This window comes from Apium graveolens, chromosome 2 (assembly GCF_009905375.1).
Source record: "Apium graveolens cultivar Ventura chromosome 2, ASM990537v1, whole genome shotgun sequence".
Lineage (NCBI taxonomy): Eukaryota > Viridiplantae > Streptophyta > Magnoliopsida > Apiales > Apiaceae > Apium > Apium graveolens.
Window position 1 is genome coordinate 5,514,845 of NC_133648.1, and position 16,688 is coordinate 5,531,532.

General features: G+C 33.0%; 1 long non-coding RNA gene across 8 annotated transcripts; it reads left to right on the forward strand.

Moving 5' to 3' along the window:
* Positions 1 to 9,873: 9,873 nt before the first annotated feature.
* On the forward strand, positions 9,874 to 15,719 carry LOC141706789 (uncharacterized). Of its 8 annotated transcripts, XR_012568889.1 has the most exons (7): positions 9,874 to 10,130; positions 10,247 to 10,316; positions 10,404 to 12,914; positions 13,667 to 13,890; positions 14,172 to 14,376; positions 14,489 to 14,615; positions 15,418 to 15,719. It is a non-coding gene; the product is annotated as an uncharacterized LOC141706789 (long non-coding RNA). The 8 variants fall into 8 exon arrangements; XR_012568888.1 differs by having other exon boundaries at positions 14,172 to 14,615; XR_012568895.1 differs by lacking the exon at positions 14,489 to 14,615.
* The last annotated feature ends 969 nt before the right edge of the window (positions 15,720 to 16,688 follow it).

The following is a 16,688-nucleotide window of genomic DNA, read 5'->3' on the forward strand; positions in this document are numbered from 1 at the left end:
TGATAACACATATAGCGTAAACCCCAAGTCTGTGTTTATATAGTACACACTTACAAGATAACTTCTAATTGATATGGAATACAATTTTGTCTCCTAAAATATATCAATCAGATATCTTGTACAACTCTTCCAGTCTTCTAACTCTTTCCATGCATATCTTCTATTGTTTTAGTCTCGATCTTCTCCTGTAAATCAGCTTCCTTCCTTAACTGAAAGTCTTCCCGCACTTAAGTTCTGATATGACCTTAAGTTCTGACTTCCATTAAGTCCTGATTTCAGTAAGTCTTGATATGTCATGTTTGTTAAGATCTGAAAACTAAACATGAATTATATTAGACATGATGTCTCAAATATATCTAACAATCTCCCTCAACTTGTAAATTATGTAAAATATACAAGTTAATAGATTTGATGATGTCAAAAACATTTAAGTACAAATATAAATAAGAGTTTAACTAGATAACTAACTACAACTTACAGTCCTTGTAGCTTTTACCAATCTCATTGAGTCAATCTGAATCCATAATGATTCTTGACAAAGCTTGATATCAGTTTTTCTTCTTTAATCCTCAGGACTTAAGATAGTGTAGTCTTGACTTGCTTCATCTCTTCACCTTGACTTCCAATCTGGTAGATTGTAGTCCTTAGAGCAGAGATATGATTTTTTTCTAAACCATCATCCAGTCTTATTACCCTAGGATGATAAGAATCTTCATTGTAGCATAGACATTTCCCTTTCAGAATCACTTCAAGTTTAGCATAATCCTTCTTATTGGAATCTCACTTCCATCATCTTCGACAATATTATGAATGAATTATGTAACCCTTGAACCAGAAATTCTAGATTTATCTTTTATGGTCTTCAATGTAAATTCTGACCATGTCCTGGTAATATCAGAGTTAACCTCTATAAGGTAATGAAAGAATTGAAGTTATTTCAGTGATTTGTTTAGCACATCTGATTCTGACACTGATATGTCCTTACATCTTCAAGAAATAGAATCAGATTTTCCTTGACACTGTGCTTGTCATGAGCATCTAGTACCACTTGAAAAAAGATAATCTTATCAAGGTGTTTCCGTGTAACATCTTCAAGAGGTCTGTCAGTCAATAGCTGTAATCGCATAAATCGATATTCTATGAAAAATTAGGGTGGTGGCCTTAGATGTCACTTTGTAGTGAAAATAGTCCAAATGTTACTTCTAAAAAGAATAATAAAAATGTCATCTCAAGAGATTATATCGTGTAGCATTTAAGCAAAAATCCAAAAACAGTACATCGTATAGCGTTATGCACTTTTTCTTTTTCCTTTTTATTTTTTAAAATGTGCAAAATGTGTTATAAAGTCGAGTTTTGGCCCCAAAACACAACTTTATTTAGGGTTTTACACATATTATTTATTCATTAAATTTTTTTAAAACACAAATAAAAATTGTTGTATCCTAAAATAATAAATTATTTTATTTAGAATTCATTCTTAAATTGTTTAATTTGATTTTAAATATTTTTAAAAGCCAAAAGAGGATTGGTAACCCTAAAATATAAAAAAAAAATTAGGTTACATCTTTAAATTTTCAAATTTTTTAATTTAGAATTTACAACCCGAAACCTATATTAGCTTGCAGTTCTTCACTCTGAACAACTTGAGCCTTGTCATAGGTTATCTTTGTTTCTTCAGAAATCTTCCTTCTTTTCAGAGTTTGAACATCTTCATCTTCAGCAAGAGTATCATCAGTAACTTGAACCATTTTGCACACTGGTTTCATCAGAATTTGAGGAATTTTCATCTCCAGTGGCTTGGTTGGTTCATCAACTTTTCCCTTTCCTTTGTCTTTGGGATCAATCTCAGTTTGTGATCTTGTTTTGGGCTTTGATGCCTCAGTATTTGACTTCTCCTTGATCACAATGCCTTTTACCTTAGGCCTTGGAGGTTTATTTGCAACAAAAACTTTTGGCTTTAGATTTGTCTTTTCAGCTTTAAATCTAGCTTCTTCCTCCTTGATATTTTCTAAGTCCATTCCTGGATTATGTTTCAGAAATAATCTTCTAACAATTTCTCATCAAGTGTCTGAATCTTGGGATCTTTGTAGTAGACAGTAGTCTGCTCTCCCTTGAGTTTCAGAGTTAGCATAAACTTTTGAGAGTCTTGACTTTCATCTTGTATCAGAACATCAGGCTTTGTCATCAGACTTTGCTCATCAGAACTTGATATCAGATTTTGATTATCAATACTTGCTATCAGATTTTGAGCAACTTCAGAACTTGTCTTCTTTTGAATAGAAGACCTGTTTGCATCAGTAATTAGTTTCCTAGAAGAAACCTTGTTGTTGTGCTCTTTACCATGAACTTGACCTCTACCCTTGCTAGTGTTTCCCTGGTCATCAGCTTCGTCATCTTTCTTCTTCAGTACTTGATCATTAGAGCATTTGGACTTAACTATCTTCTCCCCTTTTTTGGCATCATCAAGTAGTAGGAGAGAGAGAAAAAGTTCAACTGAAGATTGGATTTCATCCAATTGAGTCTTTTGAGAAGCTTGATTTTGCAGGACCTCAGTGATTTGGGCATGTTGATTCTCTTGAATCTTCTCAATGGCTTCAACTTTCTCAGAAATAGGTATGATAAACCTCTTTTTATCAAGCTTGGTCTCTATATCCAGCTTTTCAGCCTTTTCTAGAAGTTTGTCAACCTTTTCTTGAGTAGTAGAGTGTAGACCTTGAAGATTTTTGGTAGACAGAGTTGTGACTTTGAGTTGTATCTTGAAATCAGCATTTTTGAGCAACTCATCAGCTTTACCAATATGGTCTATCAGTACCTTGGAGCTAGGAATGAAATCAGTGTCATCCCACTTCTTGGTCCACTCCACACCTCTGTGAGTATCTTCCCAAGGAATAGGTGCATCATGTTCAACAAATTTTTGCATAATTGCCTCTTTTCCAAGAATAAGAGCTGGAGTCTCTACATAAATAATGTCTCCAAAACTAGAAGAAGACTCATTATCCTCTGACAACACTAGAGTGTGTGAGGCAACTGGAGATTCTGGAACAACCTTATCTAAATTCTGAGCATCAGAATTTATCTCCAGAATTGGTGTTGTTGGTGTAGATGGTATCTCAGCATTTAAGATTGGAGAGTTGACTTGAGATGGCTGAGCTGTTGTTGTTGGAGCTTCCAGATAAAGAACAGTTGGTATATTCAGATTGTGAATATCTATTTCAGAATTTGTGCCTTGTTCTTCAGCATCATCTATAGCTTTAATAGGAGAGATAGGAGGTGTTAGCACAGTGTCCTGAGCTTGAGTAGGGGATGTTAGAGCTTCAATTACAACAAGTTCTGATGAGATCATAGGTTCCTGATCCCCTTCCTCAACTTCAGTAGTATCCTCAGATGGAGGCTTAGCCATGTGCCTTTTAGCTCTCATTTTCTTCAACCTTCTTGCTATTGAAGGAGTTGTTTTATCATCAGAACTTACAGTTCTCTTCCTCTTCAAAGTATCAGAAGTTTGAGCTTTAGCATTTATTTGATGGGTTGACCCTTCAGCTTCTGTTTCTTTTTGAAAAACTAAAGTTTCAGCTTCAATAGTCACAGTTTCTGATGCATGAACCTTTGCTTCCTCTTCACTATCAGATTCATCCCTTAGAATCATCTTTCTTCTTTTTGGTTGAGGTTGAGGAACATACTTTGCCCTTTTTGGCCTGGAAAATGAAGGTCTGATGGTAGGTGTTGTTGTTTTTGGGATTGAGTGGATGGTTGAAAGTAAGTTCTGATGGTGGGTTAAGTTGGGTGAGGTTGAGAGGTGGTTGGTTGTGTAGTTGTTGGAGGTGATGATAGAGGTTGAGTTGGTTGTACATCAGGATATTTAGCAGTGTATGTGACTGGATCAGAGTTTACTAAAAACTGTTTGACTGACTGTGGGATTTGGAGGGGTCTCAAAACAGTTTTCTTATTATCAACAAATAATAAGTCGGTAAATGCTCTCTTAGCAAGTTTAAATGGTGAAATCAACTCACTTGCTAATTGTGGTGTATTAGAGTTACAAAAGCTTTAAATAAGTTAACAGAATCTAGCAAAATAAACAGTATTTCTATCTTCTGTCATCCTATCCCCTATGAATCCTAGTACAATAGTAGCATAATCAAAATGAGATTGAGTAACAGAGCATACCCAATTTGCTGATTGAGGATAACAATTGCATCTAAGTTTGACACTTGTTTGTAAAGGTTCTTGTGATGCAATCAAAGAAGAAACTCCACTCCCTCCTGATATGGGTTATCTTTAGTTGTCCAAGCTTTTCCAAAGTTTTCTCATAGCCCAGATTGGCCATTAGCTGTTGAAGAGCTGGCTCCTCAACTGTGGAAAAAATGCAGTTTTCTGGCAGATGGAGTGCTTGTCGAACTGTGCCCAAAGTCACCACATGGGCATCCTCCCCTGTTGTAAATACAATACTTGGGGACCCATTGGCACCACCATCATCATAAACTCCTGACCTCCAGAACTCCAGCACTTGAGTCCCCGAGATAGCTTCAGGTTGAGTCAAAGCATAGCCTATTTCACTTCAAGACAAAAAGTCTTGAATGAAGTGAAGTTCTAATGGAGCTTCATCCTTAGAGAGAATAGCTGAATAGTTGTTTTGGAACAAACTTAACTCCATTGAAAACTATGTCTTTTGGTGCCATTTATGTGAAAAATAAGTGAGAAAATAGAGTGTGCACAAGGTGTTTGATAAAAGTCATGTAAGAAAAAGAGAGAAAGAAAAGTAGGTAAAAGATTATAAAATCTTTTAACTCCCATATTTATACTCTCCTTTTGACAACTGTTATGATTAAAACGAAATAGACTTTAGACACCTGACAACATATCATTAGTCAAAACATTATTAGTGGGCACGGAGATTAAGCAGTATTAAATATGCACATGCAGTGTTTCAAGGAAAACACGATTCCCACTTACTTAATGATTATGACTGTTTTTATCTCACCTAAATATATTCTGATAAAATATGACCGTTACTGTATTCACCACAAATAAGTCAAGTAAATAAATAATGTCACGTAAGCATTAGAGTTTGCATCAAGATTTAATATCAGAACTTGACTATTATCAGATTTTAACGGTCATCAGAAACATGGCTTCTGTACTCAAAAAGTGAATGTTTGTTTCTGCGATTCTTCTTACAAATATTGACTTGTTTCTTCAAAGTTTAATCATCAGAACTTCCATCAGAACTTGTCCTCAAAATTTATGCAAATAACACTTAACTGTTTGTCAAAAACCACTTAATCACCACAGTAATTTTCATCATTCATGTGGAGTGAAAGTGTGTGCCTTAGCAAAATATCAGATAAAGATTAAAGTCTGATAAACTTCAGTACATCTTAGAAATAAAGCATAACTAAGAAAAGTGTTTAAAATCTGTCATTAATAATGAAGTCTACTATAGAATAAATTTATGCAATAATCCACCTCAACTGTTTGTGCTCATTTTATGCATCTTTTGAAATTCTTTTTTACCGTGGCTTCTCAGTGTAAATAAGTCACAACTGCTATTAGAATTTATGCTATTATCAGAGTATTTTTCCAGTAAGCAGAGAATGTGAAAAGTCACCAAGAAAAATTTATTTGTTTTTCTAATGCATATAACTTAATACCAGCAATGCACTTGGGTCTTCCCTTCCACATTTTTACTCTAGATCTCAAAGGAGTACCTGACTTCAATTTTCTTTTCTTTTCTTTTCTTCAGATAAGTGAGGCTTATCAAGCATGTGGTTCATCCTTAAGATTTACTGACATCAGAATTTGACAGATAAGAAGCAAGAATCTAGTTTGTGACTTAGTAATAAGATACACAAATTAAATTTGACTAAGCTCAAAATCAGAATTTGCTTGTGTAAATGAATTTCCACATAAACAACTAATTCAAACATGAAATTTCTAGTATGTTAAAGACTACTAGGTCAGCATCTAGCACAATTATCCTCATTGGATTGAATAGTCACATATTATTCAAAACACTATCAAAGTATATAGATCCACGTCAGATAACAATCAGTATTTAATGTATTACAATTTAAGCACATATTACATAAATTTAAGATAATCTGTAAACACTGACCATAAAGTCTGATGCATGAGAACAAAAACTAAGCAGATTTAGAGAAAGAACCTGAAACCATTCCAAGTTCATTTACCAGTCTTGTTACAGTAGCTTCATATAGTGGTTTTGTGAATATATCTGCTAGTTGTTGATCTGTTGGAACAAAATGTAATTCCACTGTACCTTCCATCACATGTTTCCTTATGAAATGGTACCTAATGCTGATGTGCTTTGTCATTAAGTGTTGGATTGGATTACCTGTCATAGCAATAACACTTTGATTATCACAGTAAATAGGTATTTTAGAAAATTCTAACCCATAATCCAGTAACTGATTATTCATCCAAAGAATTCTAACCCAGCAATTTGTTCCGGTAGCTCAAAGTCTGGTAGTTCAGGGTATCTCTTGTTGTATTGGTAACATACAAGATGTGGAAATTTTGAAATGTCTATGGCTTCCATCAGTCGAACATCCTTTTGTGTATTCAAATAACGAAGTCATTATTAACCGGAAAGTAGCTTCTCTGTTCAAACCAGGAGAAATAACTTGGGACACAGATTTAGTTCTGGACGTTTTTGAAACATGAGATGCCGAGTTGATCCTCTCCATCCCTTTATCTGAGAATGCAAAAGACACCTGGTATTGGCGGCATGAAAAATGGGTCATTACTCAGTTAAAAGCGGGTACAATATCATTCAACAAGCTAAAGTTCAAGCTAGCACAATAGATAACTCAGGGTTCTTGAGGCAATTATGGGATCTGAAAATTCCGAATAAGGTCAAAAAAACTTTATGGCGTGCTTCAACTTATTGCTTGCCCACAAAAGACATGCTACAGGTCAAGCGAATCCAAGTTAATCCCAAGTGCCCAGTTTGCAACTTGAGTGATGAGTCAGTTATTCACACTCTTGTCAGCTGTAGTTTTGCTCGAGAGTGTCATCATTTAAAATCAAACGCCCAAGTGAAGGGAGAATTTCAGAATTTCATTGAATGGCTCAAACTAGTCTTTGATCAGAACAACACGAAGGGCATTTGCAACCGAGTAATAGTCTGCTGGTTTTTGTGGAAAAATCGAAATGATATAGTATGGAAACAACGAGGAAATGGTGTTCACGACGTAGTTCATGCAACATTGTCTTTCCTTAACCAATGGAAGGTTGCTTAAGATAATAATTTCGACTTCTCCTTGAGTTTCATAACTCCAGAAGATGGTCTAGAGCAGTGGTGCCCCTCATCGTTGAATAATGTTAAAGTGAACGTAGATGCAGCTTTGTTCGAGGATCCATCTCGGTACAACCATGCTATTATTGCTCGGGATCATTCATGCCAGCTTATTCAGGCTTTGTCAAAGTGCTCCCTCGGCAAAGCATCTCCAGAATTGGCAGAGGGTATGAGAATTAGAGAAACCGTTAGTTGGATCAAAAATAATATTGTTTCGAATGTAATAATTGAGTCTGATTGTCTCCAGGTTATCCAATTAATTCACAACTCTTTCTCAAGTTATTCATACTTAGGACGAGATGTGGATGAATGCAGGCAGCTATTGGAGAATCTCCGAAACCAGAATGCAGTGCTTCATTTTGTGAAGCGTTCTGCTAATATTGTCGCTCATTATATAGCGAGGTATAGCTATGTCATAGCTCAACTTTGTAAAGACCTTCATGATTAATAAATCTTCTTTTTTGTGGCAAAAAAAATAAGCCCGAAAATATTTATCAATGAGTGTTTATCAACCTAACATATAAATCGAATTTACAAATTATAAACTAATAAGTTGAATGTTGGTAAAACATATCTTGTTTCAACTTATTTTGATTTTTTGTTGTTTACTCTACTTTAAAATATATAAATTTATATGTTAATATAATTTAAAATTTATTATTAATATAATTATACTTAAAAATTATTTATTTTAATAAAAAAATTTGATTTATAAATAAAATTATTTAGACACTTATCTATACTATATTATAATAGACGAAACATTAAAAGTTTGGTAGTCGGTCGGTACTTATTGAATTTACTTAATTACCCTTATTAATTAATATAATATTAAACTAAATTATATTGCATCAGTTTTCTTACTTATCTATTCTTGCCGGTCCATCCTTTACGATTCTCTTAAGTATGGTATTGTTTACAAATTCAATTACCTTACTATTACTCACTTTTGTCATTAATGAATTTTTTATTCATACTTTAATTTTATTTCTTGACGAATATAATCTGTGTATAGAGGGTGCTACCGAGATATACTGTATATTTACACTATTTATAAAAATTTGGTAGTTGGTCGTTACTTCCTAAAATTAATCAACTATCCTTCTTAATTAAAATAATTGATACCCAAGCATAATCTTTTAATTATGACAATTTACGTACAACTACATTACATAAGCCAATAAACATAAAATCAAATCACAAAATAATTGATACCTAAGCATAATCTTTTAATTATGTCATTTGTTTCGCGGAAATCATTACAAAAGTAAAATAACTATCCTTGCCTTTTATATACTCCTTAAAATGCGTGTTGAACACTCTCTAAAAAATGTAAACAATTGAAAGGGGCGGAGGAAGTATTAAGTAACTACATAAAATTCTTCCCAAAATAACGTGACAATTTTATTTATTTATTAAGATAAAATAATAAAAATATCTATTTATACTGTATTATAATAAATAAAAAATTAAAAATTTGATAGTCAATACCTATTTTTTGGTACACTCTCATTTTACCAAATTATCTAAAAAATTGATTTTACACCATTATCCTTAATTATTTGACTAGGTTTAGTAATAAACTTATAACAGGAAAACAAATCAAAATCTTTTTCAACAATTACATGGTACATTTTCTATTTTTTCTCAACTAAAACAATTCCTACGAAGATCAGGGCAAGTCTATTTATTATATCTATATCTATATTATACTATAATAACTGGAATGAGATATAATTTGGTTCAACTATTATTTTCTAATTTTGGTTACTAAAATAATAAATAAATAGTGTTATATATCCGTTAAACTACTAGACACAGTCTACTTATTATATTAAACTACGACCACAATTTATCCTATTATTAAAAAAATAAATAAATAGTGTTATATATCCGCTATACTACTAAATTGTTAAACTACTGGACATAATCTACCTATCCTACTAAAATACAACCATATATTTTCCTATAATTCTAATTATAAATTTATAATTATTACAAATTTATATAAATATTTTAAAATTTTAATATGACGGGATAAAAAAAATAATATTAACGAGAACTCGTGCATTGCACGAGATTTAAGCTAGTATAATTTATAAGAATTCATGTTATTTTCAATTATAAGTCACTTATTTAATTTAATTCAAAAATTACTTATTTTAAATTTTTTTAAACGAACACTATATTGGTTCACAATATTCCATCAGTAAAAAAATTAAATAGTTCTTAGCAAAATTAAAAAATTAAAATAAAACTGCTTTATTTTATATTTTTACCAAAAAATAGCTTATTTTAAACGATTATCATCTTAATTTTCTCCATATCGTGTCGGTTTGTTCAAAGGCACGATGATGCACGATGATGCCAGCGATGACAAATGTCGAAAGAAACATACACACGGCTCTATTATTGACCGCTAAAGTCAAGACCCAGCAAAACAGCCCATACTCATCTTAATCACGTTTTCTCATCTCCCACCGTTAAAACCCTCCACGTCATCTTCATTCTCAGCCGTCCGATCAACTCCCCGCGTCAATATAATGCCCTAACCGTCTCCTTTTTATTTCTGCCTTTCATTTGCTAATCTTATCTCTCTGACGTTCATTTCTCGCCGCCTCTTTTCGGTTACATATACATACAAAAATATGTATGTATAGTTCATGTAGTTGTAGATCGGAGATCGATCTACGTTTCGGCTATGGCTCTGCGGTGTTTCACGGCGGAGTAGTCATGCCTCTCCGGTCAGAGTTCTCCCCGGAGAGAAAATCTCGCCGAGATTTGTTTAAATCAGTTGTTTATGTATAGATCTGTTGAGGTACGTGCCAGAAATGAATTGTTTGGTTGTAGATCTAGCTTTTGGCTTCGTTTCTGCTTGTTTACTCGGTAGATCTGTATTTAATTGATTTTTTGTGATTATTTTGTTCGATCTAGATGTTTCTGGTTGAATCGGACGGTTCGATCTTCATTTTCGGTCGATTCGCGTAATTAAAGATGATTTGAGGTTCGTAACAGGCTTCTACGTCGATGATTTGTGTGTTTGTTTCTGTATGTATAAGTTATGTATTCAATTATGAACGTTTTGTTTCAGATCTGCTGGAAACTCACTGTACGCTGTCGTGTGGACTACTGGTGGTGTGATTTAGGCCGGGACATGGTGCTCTGTTGATATTAATCGTTTTGTTTTGTTTCGACACGAGCTCTCGGTTTCAAGAAGAAGATGATTGAATTGGTATTGAATGATGTTATTTAATTGTTGTGATTATGTTTAAAAGTATAAGTATATGTAGTGAGAGAGAAAAAGAGAGGGACAGAGAGGAAAAGATTATGATTTTTATTGTTGTGCGTGTGTGTGTCTGGCCTTTGCCATGTCAGGTGCGCTTGCTTGGCAGGTCAAAAGTAACCTAATAAAAAGTACTCTGTTTCGTGTTTTTGAAGGGAGATGGCACGAGGTTTTTGCTCGGCTCTCCCTTCACCTCGTGTCGGCCCGGTGTCTTTTCTTTTTGTTTCTTGCACTATTTTCCCAGCATTTCAGCACTGCTATTCGATTGTCCATCACTGCACCGGTACAAGTAACAAAAGTTGTTGAATTTTGGATATACTATATCGAAATACATTGAAGGTTTATGCCATGTAACACGAATGAGCCTGCAAATCAAGGATCTATCAGCAACATGTAGCACTTCTGATCTCCAAAGGTACACAGAATTTGCTCTTTTAATTGGTTCATATTAGCCAAAATTAAAGTTTCCATTCAGAGTTCAGTTGGTTTATTACATTATAAATGTGTTAATTAATCTGCTCTTGTATTCCAAGTAAATCAGATATTATTCCTACACCACACTAATTGCCTAAATTTACATTTATGAATTATTTAATTCCGAGTTGCTAGTCATTTATTCTCACAAACAACAGTTTTGTTAAATGAGAAATATCTATTAAAATCCAACAATTCTATCATTTTGTTTAGGTAAATTACATTTGTTTATGCGAGCCTACTACAGAATTGATGTTTTAGCAACTATTGTATTTTAGTTCCCACTAATTGAAGATAAGTAACTGAGGCATTACATTCCCTAGCATACATGCAGTGTTGTGTATACTTTTCAATTTTTGTCATCTCAGTTGATTTGTTGTGTTGTGTTCCTTTGACATTGGTGAAAAAACTGTCTACATTACGATTTGTAATAGCGAGGCGAGGTATTCCAGGTGAATTGAGGGTAGCTAGTGCAAGTATAAATGTATGTGTAGTGTATTTCAGGAGAATTTATACAGAACAATTCTAGGACTTCTTTGTAAAGCGTTATTTGTTCCGAGTAGAAGTGGAAGAGAGCTTTGAAATGAAGTCCCCATCGTAGATCACGGCTCCAACAGGAAGCATGTATTGCAATATTTATCAATTATCAATTTTGTGCTTGCTGCAGCAGATTGTATCTTCTCAGGATGTTTCTGTGTACGAGATCATCAAGCTGTTGGTACATTTATCTTCACAAGTATGTCATGTGTCAAATACTTCAAATTGTGGCCATTTGCAACTGTCATTTTTCTGGATGTTAATTTTTTCATTTTTATGAATATTCTTAATTCTTCTATACATGTATAACTGATCATTATGCTTCTTTTTGGAATTTTTGAAGGCTTGTACTGTTTTGTGAACTAATATGGTAACTTATGCTTCGGGGTTGTGTAGGTTAGAATGTCTATAATCTATGTTTACATGTATTATTGTGTAGTTTTGAATATTAGTGTCTATTGGCCCAAGGAGTTACTTTGCCGACTCTGTAGCTGGATTCCTCACTGGTAACAATTTCCATACTTCTGCTAATTTTTAATTTTTAGTGATCTTGTTAGTCTGGCCACAATTACAAAGAGTTACACACTTTATTGTTGATAGTCCCATGTAACAATGGTTACAGTAATTAACGAATAATCAATAATGATACTGGTTGAATGACTTTCTGTATTAAAAGAAAATTTCCTAGAGTTTTCCAGAAAATCCAAATTTAATATAATTTGTGAACTGTTTTTTTTTTATATTTTCCAAACCCAACTGGTAAATATATTTTGGTAAATAATTGGTTTTCTTTTATTCAGAGATTGTTCAACACTAGCATTCTAATTTTACAGAACTGTACTGTTTGCTGCTGAATCTTTCTGTCCACCTAATACCTCTTTTAAAAATTCTTCATATGCGTAGTAAGATTAAAGTATTCAATTTTGTCTTCCAAATTGTATCTGAACCAGTATAATTTAACTGTTTAAAATAGTATGAAAGAGTAATATAGATATTATGAACGAACAGTGCAAGGAATTTTTATAATTGACTGTTAATTATATCTGAATTTTTTTATTTTACATTTCATAGTATATTGATTCTATAATTTTTTTTGGTATTTTGGAGATGTGTTTTTTTTTTCCAAATGTCATGTTTCAGATGAATTTTTTGTTGGAGATAATAGGAAAACTGTTGTTATAAGCTTAAAGAAAATTTTGTTGTGGATTTGTGAGATGTTGCGGACCTATAAGCTCAAACTGGAAAGAGCACTCAAATTTTATTTGAGAGGATGGTGGTTCAAGTCCACCTGGGTTCTCTAATGTTTAGGTAAATGAGATGATAAATATAAGTAACTTATGATTTAAATTGAACAAGTCACTTATAAGTGATAGATGAATGCTTATAACTTATAAAATTGTTTGAATAATTTTACTTATAATTCAGAATTTTTTTTACTTAGACTGAAATAAATAATTTTTAAATATAATTATCTTAATTTTTATATTTTAAGTTAGATTAATATTTAAAAAATATTTTTTAAAACTAAAATTAATAAAAAAATAAAAAATTAAAAATAAGTTGAGAATAAGTACGTTTGAACTTATCGGCTTATAAGTTGGGTCGATAAACACTTGTCGATAAGGTGTTACGGTTTACAAGTCATTAAACTAATAAGATGGTAACGACTTGCGAATGGAAAGAAAATAAATTAGGACAAAATAGAGTGACCATCAGAAGAAAGCAGAGCAATAGTGCCCCAGTAAAATCCGACCGACCAGTATTTTACCAAGAGGGTTCCTCATCTTCACCATTTTTACGTCTTCCTCATGTTTCTAGTAAGATTTTCGCCAAGGCAGAATGGATGAACGACAAGTAACATAAGTAAGCTACACATAATAAATGCTAACCCTCTGAAACTGGGTAACTGAAATAATTCTCTGGCGAGATAGCACAAATTTATACTCTGATTTAAAAACCTCTTCCTTTTTACAAATGTCCCAAACAGTTTGTGGGCTGAATGCCCTTCTCAAGGAAATAGGAAGATACTTATCTTGACTCTTAATATGTAATCCAACCAGGCCAGCTGAATATTCATTCAGCTTATCTGATAAATGTTCTGCATGAAGGTCAGGCTGAGTTATGGAAATCGTGCAGAGATATAACATTGGGCGGAGCAGATGAAGCTTATCAGTTGGAATTTAACGATGATATAACTATTAGGTTTATCAGATTATTCGGCTCCTTAAACTGCAGCCTGTGCTTCACTCTTGAAGTTGTTCCTGTTACACTGGTGGTTTAACTTGTAAGTTTTTTTTTTATTTTTCATTTTTTTGTAGGAGTTTGATACAAATTGAATATAAAGTTTCCTCCTGTGAAACTGTGATTCTTTTACACATATTACTTTTGCTTGATCTGGACTCTCCTTCTAAATCAACTGTTAGTACAAATTAATAAGCTTCACCAGATTAAATGTGGCCTCTGCAACAAATTCGTGGAAAATTTGAGTTCAACTAAAGCAGGAAATATCTAAAAAGTTATATATCTCAATCATCTTAAGAAACTCAATGTTTTAATTTCACTCAGGTTCATATCGTCATGTAATCTGCAGTGCTGTTTATAATCGTAGCCTTTCCTGTATGATTGTGAAGGATGGATCCTCGGTATATTAACATAGACGGATCAATAACAGCTAATGTAATATCTTCTCTTCACACCCTTATTAAAGGCCTGATGTAATAACAGCTACTGCAGTATCTTCTCCTGCTGGATTGTGAAGGATGGATCCTCGGTATGTTAACTCATGATGTTAATTTGCGTGTATACATAATACAGGACGCGTTCATTAGGCAATATTTAGTGAATTATAAGGAATGCCTAATATCAGAAAAATTGATCAACAGAAAGGGCTTCCTGGTTCCTGCAGTTTCAATCTATTTACTAGATTTAAGTAAGCTTAACTGATGTATATGCAACTTGAAGAGACATCAAAGTTGCAAAAAGGGCCGGTACATGTATACTTGGAACAAAGTGAGTATACTCCAAACAAAATTTACTTTCCAAGAATATATAGATTAGAACACTTGATACCTAATAATGGAGTTAAGAATAATATTAGGTAACTCGATAATTATTCAAATGCTAAACGAGATTATTACCTATAACATCTGCAGGTTTTTGCTTCAGTTTCAGATGAACATAGCTGTATGTTTAGTGTAATTTACTTGCATGTTCATACTTCTAAGTAGCAATATCTCTTTAGTTGCATAAGCATTCTTTTATCAGTATTGACAACATTATACTCAAAGCCTCACACACACACACAATGATTGACCATGTAGGCATAACAGTTATAACTGTTGACAGAGTCATTCAGTTTTAACATGCACAATGTGCCTAATGCCTATGTGATAATTATTGTAAATTCGACCTTTTCTTAGTACGTTAGTAAGCGAAAAAAGTCTTAAGGTCTGCTATTTAAAAAGTAGAAACAGATGGAGTAGAAAGAACAGAACTATAGAGAATAGAAGTGTTTGTATGTAGTCCATGCAAGTTAACTTCAACAGCAGAATACTTAGATTCTACATGTCAATTGTCAACCAAAGAAGTGTCAATCAACTTATTAATTTCTACGTCAAGTGCATGATTTTATATATTGGTTTGTAAAGAGATACAAGTGTTACTATTAGTTTGAAGTTGAATTAAGCTCTAATGGTCTCTCATTCTCCTTCTCCTTCACCTCCTCCTCTCCCTCCCCCCGGGATCATCTGGCTCATTATTGTATGTTTACTGATATGTTACCTGGTTAATGATATTCGTGACGATGCTGCAGAAGCTGAAGATTTAGAATCACATAAAGGCAAAAAATTATCGGGTTTATCTGAGAAGGACTTGCAAGAAGCTCCCTGTTTCCAACACGCTGTTATTGATATACCGACCTCACTTTGTAGCATATGTTTGGACAGTTTTGCATACAAAGATCTTTGTCGAACCTTCCCAGATTGCAGCCATGTATTCCATAAGCATTGCATTGATTTGTGGCTGGTAAGGAGACCAACTTGTCCAACTTGTCGTACACCTTTCCTGGGAAGATCATCATAGTGTTGAATATATGAGTCGTTATTCTTTTTCCCCTCTACATGTCTTGTTATTATTATTATTATTTTTTAATTTAAGGTGTTAAATGCATTGTATGCAATTGTGCCTATGTTTCAATTCAAAGTATGAATGTCCTGATTACAGAGTCTATCTGCACTTCTTCATAATGCTTCCGTTTGCTTTGGACAATTCTAGGTTAAAAGAAAGAAAAGAAAGGTTATATTGAATTTGATCAATGTAATCAAGTAAAAGGATGATGTGACTCGACTTAAGTCGTTTTGTGTCATTTGTAATTTACAATAAGGCATCGCCGAGAATCAAGGGTCCCTCTTTTCTATCCCGTAAATAGTACGAAAGATTGATTTAATTTGTTTTCTAAGAACTAAATTCACAAGTAAACCAGGAAAAATTTGATTGTATACGATGAGAGAAACATGTCGGAAAGCACCCTAAACTCATGACACAATTCCAAAACTCGTGTGACATGTTCTGAAAAATATTTATAAAGAACCTGTCGTGATCACATGGAAATAAGTTATGCTACACGTATAACCTCATGACCATATAGAAAGATTAATAGAAAATGGATTTTTTCGTCACCCAACTTATCGTTTTTTTAGAAATTTACTATTCAATTATTATTTTTTTTCTTTTACTCACTAATGTTAGGTTCATATTTGTTTTTAGACACTAATGTTATGTTCGGATTTGATTATTAGCATTATGTCAATTTTCCCTAACATTATTAAAATATAGTGGTAGTCTGTAATATTTTAATGATTTGATATATGTCTATATCTTTATATATAGTACTCTGTATATCCTCAAGACGTTTACCTTGGTGGTGATGAGAGTTTGACAAATATTTTAAGGCTCCTAAAATATGTAGTTTCATGAATTATTTTTAATTTTTTTTCTTCTAAATAATAATTTAACGTTTAAATTTTTATATACAATTTTTTTTTTAAAAATAAGTTATAAAACTATGTTTGTAAGATAAATATT